Consider the following 8,481-nt stretch of genomic DNA (forward strand, 5'->3'; position numbering starts at 1 on the left):
ATTAGTCACTATACAAAATAAGTGTGAGAACTTCCCAGTTGGACAGCTGCCTTTGAGATTCAGGCAACTATCAATAACAGAAATGCAGGAAAGGAAATAGCTTTGTGAGCTTAACACTGAAATCCTAGAACTGCACCTTTAGGGGGTGCCAAATTGTATGGTTTGCAAAGAGGACATACTGAGAAAAGAGGTTGGAATATTAGCAAAGTGGTAGATCAGTACCTTGCATTCCTTACTGAGAAGTTTAGTGATGGGAATTATGTCAAAGAAAATAAATTGACCACCAAAGATGTGGGGTCCCACCAAGGATTTCTTCCCAGCCAAAGACTACATCCTCCATTCTCTAGCAAATCTAGATGATAACTGGTGTTCACTTATTGAATGTAATCAGCTGAATTATCTGCCATTCCCAGGGCAAGGTGGTAAAAAACAATTAGTCTTCTCCACTGCTTCTTATCTCCTGTTTGAGTAATGATATCCAGGGCAACCTTGGAGTCATATGTAGATGTCAGAATCTCTAGCAACCTGAGTTATTGAATTATTGGGAGTCAGAACTTCCAGCCTGGTAACCAAGAACACCTACGTTGGATGAACACACAAGTGAGAAATCAACTTTTATCCTGTGATAGTATTAACATTTTTAAAACGTTCTTTGTTACTGCAGCTAGTGAACTTACTTCTGATCAATATAGCAACTATTAAAGGACTTTTTTCATATGAATATGATGTAATTAGGTATATACTTTTGAAAAATACTGCTATTAGTGTAGATAGGAAGATCATGTGATTGGGAGGCTTCAGTAAACCACTTCCATAGAAGTTCTGATACAGATCAGAACGTTTGAATCAGAACTTCTATAGAAGAAAGAGAAAGGATAGCTTTGGGTGCCATTTGGATGATCCACCCTTCAATAACTGCTCCAAGCTTAATTAGGGATAAGTCTAGATAGCCTCCAGGTTTTGAAATATGAGAGGTAAATTTTTAAAAATTAATATGAAAGTATCCAAGGAATAATAAAATTTATGGCAAACACATATTGGATTTGGAGCACCCAAAATTTAATTATTAGTGATGACTGTATTCAAGAATACTCCATTAAAATATTTGAAATGAAAGATTATCTTTTAATGGGAAATCTACATCTCATCATAAAAAAGAATACCTTTGGCATAACTCTTCTTCATAGAAATGATTTTTTTTCATATGGAAGTTACCCATCTCATAAAGACAGGACTGCCACGATATATTTGAGGCAAGAGTGCCTAGAGAGTTATAAATTAATGAATAGTGGAGTTTAAAGAGAGAAATCCCCTCTGCCAGGGTACAGAATGCCAAATAATGAATCCTTATGGAGGTGACATTACAAATTGGAATCTGGAAGGAGAAAAGAACTCAGGGAAATAAGAACCATTATACAATGAATGATTATGATAATTAAGGTTATGGGTAAACATGGGTTTAGTTATTGCAATGCAAATAAATCAGGAGTATGTTTGAAGCAATGCCTCTTGGAATTTGTCAAGTTCTTGCCTTTTTTGTTTCCATATAACCTAATGCTGTAGTCAGGAAGTATCTCAAAATTGTAAGATATATTGAAAACAGGTAATTGCTAAAACATGAATAAAAGGCTTATACATACCCTTAGCTTCCTTTAATTTTGGAGTAAAACAACAAAAAGACACAAATCATATTTCTGAATCAGTATTTCATTACCAACGTTGGCAGGGATAAACAACATTTCTAGGTGATGTTAAAGAAGATGACACTTTACATTCAGATTGCCAAAACTCAAAGCTTCTATTTGTAAAATAATACCCTAGTATGGCACTAGATCTCTGAGGCAATGTTTCAATTATTAAGCCAGAATATAGTTTGATTAAAGGTTTTATATATAAATTGATTATAATTTTATTTCTTCAAAATCACTTTTGTATAATGAAGATGTCTGCTTACTTTTTGAATTTTATGTTGCCTATTAGTTGTCTGTTTTCTGTTCGTTTTGGAGTTGTTTTGTCTTTTTAAAAATTTTAAGCCAATATACAATAATTACACATACTTATGGGGTACATGTGATATTATGATACGTGTGTACAATATGTAATAATCGAATTAGGACAATTACATCCATCACCTCAAACATTTATTTGTGGTGATGAATATTCATTTCTTTGTGTTGGGAATATACAAACCCTTCTCTTCTACTTATTCTGAAATATACAATAAAATACTGTGAACTGTAATAACCCGCCTGTGCTGTAGAACACTATTACTTATTACTTCTACCTGACTATAATTTTGTACCCATTGATCAACTATTCTCCATCCCTACTTCCTCTTTCCCTCCCCAACCTCTGGTAACTACTATTCTAATCTCCACTTCTATGACATCTACTTTTATAGTTTCCACATATGGGTGAGAATGTGTGATACTTGCCTTTCTGTGATATAAAGTCCTCCAGGCTCATCCATGTTGCTGCAAATGCTGCATTTTATTCTTTTTATGGTTGAATAATATTCCATTGTGTATATATACCACATTTTCTTAATCCATTCTGATGACCAACACGTAGGTCCACTCCATTTCCTGGATATTGGAAATAGTGTTGTGATAAACATGGCAATGCAGAGAACTGTTTGATATACTGATTTATTTTCCTCTGGATATGTACCTAGTAGTGAGATTGCTGGATCATATTATAGTTCTATGTTTAGTTTTTGGAGAAAACTTCTTACTGTTTTCCATAATGGCTGTACTAATTTATATTCCCATTAATAGCATATAAGAGTTCTTCTTACACTCTCACCGGCATTTTTGTCCTTCTGATGATAATTATTTTAACTGTGATGAGATAATATCTCATTATGGTTTTGATTTTCACTTCTTTGATAATTAGCAATGTTGAGCATTTTTTTAATATACTTGGCCATTTGTATGTCTTATATTGAGAAATATCTATTCAGATCATGTGCCTCTTTTTATATGAGATTATTTGTTGTTATTCTGTTGAGTAGTTGAAGTTCCTGACACATATTAATCCTTGTCAGACGGACAGCTTGCAAATATTTTCTCCAATTCTTTCAGTCGATTTGATTGTTTCCTTTGGATTGTTTTGATTGTTTCCTTTGCTCTGCAGGATTTTTTTTAGTTTGATGTAATCCCATTTGTCTATTTTAGCTTTTCTTGTCTGTTTCTGAGTTCCTACTCAAAAATCCTTTGTCCAGACTAATGTCTTAAAACATTTTCCACATGATGTTTTTCTAGTACTTTCATTGTTTAGGATCTATATTTAAGTCTTTAATAAATTTTGCTTTGAGTTTTGTAATCATGGAAGCTAGGGGTATCAGTTAATTCTTCAGCATATGGATATCCAGTTTATCCAGCACGATTTATTGAAAAGACTGTTCTTTCCCTAATGTGTGATCTTGGCATCTTTAGTGAAAATAAGTTGGCAGTAAATATCTGGATTTAATTCTGGATTCTCTATTTTGTTTTCATGCCAATATGACACTGTTTTATTACTATAGCTTTGTAGTATATTTTGAAGCCAGATAATGTGATGCTTTCAGCTTTGTTCTCTTTGTTCAGAATTGCTTTGATTATTTGAAGTCTTTTATGGTTTCATGCACATTTAATTTTCTTTGGTTTCTGTGAATAATGTCATTCCTGAGATTAAATTATACTTAATCACAGTGAATAATCTTGTTGATGTACTACTGTTGGATTCAGTTTGCTAGTATTTTGCTGAATATTTTTGCATCTTTTTTTATTAGAGATATTGATCTGTAGTTTTCTTTTTTTGTTGTGTCCTTCTCTGACTTTTTAAAAATCAGGATAATGTTGGCCTCATAGAATGCATTTGGAAGAATTACATTTCCTTCAATATTTTTTGGAATAGTTTGAGAAGAATTAGTGTTAATTCTTAAAAATTTGGCAGAATTCAGTTGTAAAGGCATCTGTTCCTAGGCTTTTTTGGGAGTTTTGAAAATTACTGATTTAATTTTATTTCTTATTATTTGTCTGTTTAGGTTTTGTATCTCTTCATGGTTCACACTTAGTAGGTTGTATTTATCCAGGATTTTATCAATTTCTTCTAGGTTTTTCAATTTGTTGGTATAAGGTTGCTCAAATGATCCTTTGTATTTCTGTAGTATCAGTTTTAAAGTTTTCTCTTTTGTCTTCGATTTTATTTGGCTCTTTCCTCTGTTTTTCTTAGTTAATCTTGCCAAAGTTTTCTGGATTTTTTTTTAATTCTAGCTAAAGTTTTCTGTGTGCTTTTTTTAAAAAAAAATTATATATATATATACATATTTTTTTAAATCAGTCTCCATAGAGACTGTCAAAAATTGCCAGTGCCGACTGTATTGCAAGTCGTTATGGAAGGGAATTGGGAAAAGTTTTCAATTAGCAATAATCGCGCCTCAGATAAATCTCATCGGCTACAATACTGCCACTGTGCAAAGCTTATTGATATTTTGTATTTTTGTCTCAATTTTCTTTATTTCTAATCTTTATGTCGTCCCTTCTATGATTTTTTGTTTTTTCTGCCTTTTCTAGTTCCTTGATGTGCCATGTTCAGTTGTTACTTGAAATCTTTTAACCTTTTTGATGTAGGCATTTATTGCTATAAGCTTCCTTCTTAGTACTGCTCTTAGTACTAAGATTTAGATTTTGGTATGTTTCGTTTCCATTTTCATTTGATTTAATTCTTAAAAAATTTTCTTCTTAATTTCTTCATTGTAACATTGATCATTCAGAAGGATGTTGCTTAATTTAGATGTATTTTTAGTTGCCAAATCTCATTTTATTGATTTCCAGTTTTATTCCATTGTGATCTGGAAAGATGCTTGATATGTTTCCAATTTTAAAGATTTTTTGAGACTTTCTTGTGACCTATCATCTGACATTTTGTCTTCTATCTAAGAATCATCTCCAGGCTTATAAAAATCATGTGCATTTTGCATCTATCAGATAAAATGTTCTGTACATGTCAGTTAGGTCCATTTAGTCTAGACTATAGTTTAACTCCAATGTTTCTTTGTTGATTTTCTGTCTGGTTGATCTGTCCTTTGCTGAAAGAGGGATGATGAAGTTCACAACTATGACTGTATTGCCGTATGTCTCTCCTTTTAGATCTAATATTTGCTATACATATTTGGTTATTCCAGAGTTGGGTACATATATATTTACATTTATAAAGTCTTGCTGAGTTGACTCCTTAATTATTTTATAATGACCTGATTTCTCTCTTTTTATAGTTTTTGACTCAAAGTCTACTTTATCTGATATAGGTATAGATACTCATACTCTCTTCTGGATTTGATTTGCATGGAATATCTTTTTCTATCCCTTCCTTTTCAGTCTGTGTTTTTCTTACAGGTTCGATGAGTCTCCTGTGAGCAGCTTTTAGATGGCTCTTGGCTTTTTATTCATTCAGTCACTCTCTTTTAATTGGATAATTTATTTCATTTTTATTCAAGGTTTTTATTGATGGGAATTGGCTTATTTCTGCCACTTTAAAAATTTTTACTGGTTGTTTTGTAGATCTTTCCTCCTTTCTTCTTCTTTTCTTTGTGGTGTGAGTGTTTCTATATTGGTATGCTTTGGTTCTTTTAGTTTTTACTCTTTTGTGCATATTATAGGCTGTGCTTTGTGGCTACATTGAGGCTTACATAAAACATCTTATATCTGTACTATGTAAAGTAAAGGTACCAAAAGGTTAATTTTGATTGCATACACTAACTGTCCACTTTTGCCCCCTTCTCCAAAGTTTCATGTTTGTAATGTCATATTTTACATCTTTTCATAATATGAATCCCTTAGGAGATTGTTGTACCATTAGTTATTTTAATAGTTTTATCCTTTGACTTTTGTATTAGAGATAGAATTGTTTTACCACTGCTCTTAGAGTACTAGTATTTAGGATTTGACAATGTATCAAGTTTTACCAGTGCGTTTGGTATTTTCATATGATTTTATGTAATTAATTAGTGCTTTCTTCCTTCAGCTTGAAGAACTTTCTTTAAAATTTTCTAATATAGGTCTACTGTGATAATCTCTCTCAGCTTTTGTTCTTTTAAACCTAAGTCTATCACCCCTTCAGTTTTGAAAGACAGAATTGCAGGGTATATTTTTCTTGGTTGAAAGTTTTTCTTTCAGGATTTGAATATATTATCCCACTTTCTTCTGGTTTACAAGGTTTCTTCTGAGAGTCTACTGATAATCTTACAGAGAGGTTCCCTATATGTCATGATTCACTTTTCCCTTGATTCTTTCAACAGTCTGTCTTTGTCTTTAACTTTTTGACAATTTGGCTATGGTATATCATAATAAGGATCTCTTTTTTTTTTTTTCTTTTGAGACAGAGTCTCACTAATGTTGCCCAGGCTGGAGTGCTGTGGTGCGATCTTGGCTCACTGCATCTCTACCTCCCCAGCTCAAGTGATTCTTCTGCCTCAGCCTCCTGAGTGGAGGTGCCCCCTGCTACCACACCTGGGAAATTTTTAAATTTTTGGTAGAGACAGACTTTCACCTTGTTGGCCAGGCTGGTCTCGAACTTCTGATCTCAAGTGATTCTCCCACCTTGGCCTTCTAAAGTGCTGGGATTACAGGCATGAGCCACTGTACCTGGCCAAAAATATCTTTTATTTCATTTTATTTGGTGTCCCATGGCTTGTTGAATTGGGCATTCTAATTCTTTCCCCTGAGTTGGAAAGTCATCTACCATTACTTCTTTGAGTTTGTTTTCTGTCTCTTTGACTATTTCTGGCGTGCCAATTATTCATAAATTCTTCTTTATAGTGTCCCATAAGTCTCTCAAGCCATTATTTTCCTTTAACTCCTGAAATTGGATAATTTCTGGTGGTCTCTCCTCACATTCAATTATCCTTTTCTTTTTCTGGTTGATCTAGACTGTTGTTGAACTCCTCTATTAAATTTTTCAGTTGGTTTATAGCATTATTGAGATGTATAATTTCCATTTGATATTTTAAAATATTTATTATCTCCCCTTTGAGGTCTCAGCTTGTTCTTACAATGCTGTCTTGACCTCTGTGAGCATCCTTATGACAATAATTTTGAATTCCCTTTGAATAAATCACAAAATTCTATGTTTTTCAGGTCAGTTTCAGAGAGTTATTTTTTTTTCTTTTGTTTGAAACACATTCCCTTTTTTTATTTTACTCACTTCTCTGTGTTGATTTCCATATATTAGATAAGAAAACAATTTATCTCAATCTTGTTAAACTAGCATTATTTAGAAGAAGGTTTTTTACCAGTCTTCCCTTCTATAGATTTTAAGGTGACGTTCTAATTTTTTTTTTCTTCTTTTTCTTTTTCTGTATTTTTTTTTTTTTTTTTGGCCTGGATGGTTATCTATGGTTTTGGTGCTTACCTGGAGCTTAGAATATGTCCCATCTTGTGCATATCCTGAAATGATATAAGAGGAGCCAGGTATTTTAGATATAACTGGAAAGTTTAGGAGGCTGGATGTGAGCTTCAGTAACTTCTATTTTCATAGTGAGGCTGAATGAGGGATTTTTTTCCCACTTTATCTGGACTAAGCCAGGGAAAAGGACCTGTGGCTAATACCTGTATTCATGTTCAGGCTACACCTTCTGATTCTGAAAGGATAGATGCTGGAAGTGAGTTTCTTGTTTGTTCATCTGTTTGTCTTCTGTGGTCTTGGGTCACTCAGGATTGCAATGTTCCCTTGAAGTCCAGAAATACTTCATTAAGGAGACAGTTCCTTAGGTTAAAGCTATGGAAGTTGTGGTGCTTGGTACATGGCCAAACTACTTTCAGAAAGACTGGATATACCTGGCTTTATCTCTTGGGTGAACTGGGGAAGGTGGGTTTTATGAAGTATCAAGCTCTGGCTCTAGCTATTGTAGTTAGATTGGTTATTTGTTTGATTGTATTCCCTGTTAGCTCCTTGTTGCAAGTTCATTAGAGTGTAGACCATCAATTAGACATGTGTCACGAGCCACTTCCCAGAGAGAACGTGAGAGCTTCACGTCTTGCCCCCTTTTCTGGATATTCCAAGTGTGTATAGGCCCTGGAAGTGTTTGGATGTCCATCTAAGACCACTTCTTTGTTCAGGAATCAAGGGAGACTCACATATCCCTAGTCCGCCTGTCCCCAGAGCTACTAGGTTTAGAATGGAGTCTGTTAGGAGGCAGATTTAACAACTAGGGTTTCTCATGTGTGTTCTGGAACTCTTCTAGGGAGAAACAGGGAATTGTTTATTTGTTGTTGTTTTTAAGCCTCTTCTTTGCACTAATCCTAGGGGAGGTAGTACCTTAAAGAGTCCACACACTTGTACAAAGCCATGGTCACTTAATTTTTTTTTAACCTGTGGTTTAGACAGACACATGAGTATGCCAGTTCTTTCTACTCCCACAGCTAGATTTATGATTCAGTCAGGTAGGTAGCTGTTATAAGAGTTGGGGTGTAAACGTTTCTCTGGCTGGCCCCAGTTTAA

The 8,481-nt window shown here is 33.9% G+C and overlaps 1 non-coding gene across 1 annotated transcript; it reads right to left on the reverse strand.

Moving 5' to 3' along the window:
• Nucleotides 1–4,323: 4,323 nt before the first annotated feature.
• Nucleotides 4,324–4,464, reverse strand: LOC118149092 (U4 spliceosomal RNA). The gene has a single exon (XR_004736248.2). It is a non-coding gene; the product is annotated as a U4 spliceosomal RNA (small nuclear RNA).
• Between the last annotated feature and the right edge of the window lie 4,017 nt (nucleotides 4,465–8,481).

Source organism: Callithrix jacchus, chromosome 17, assembly GCF_049354715.1.
Source record: "Callithrix jacchus isolate 240 chromosome 17, calJac240_pri, whole genome shotgun sequence".
NCBI lineage: Eukaryota > Metazoa > Chordata > Mammalia > Primates > Cebidae > Callithrix > Callithrix jacchus.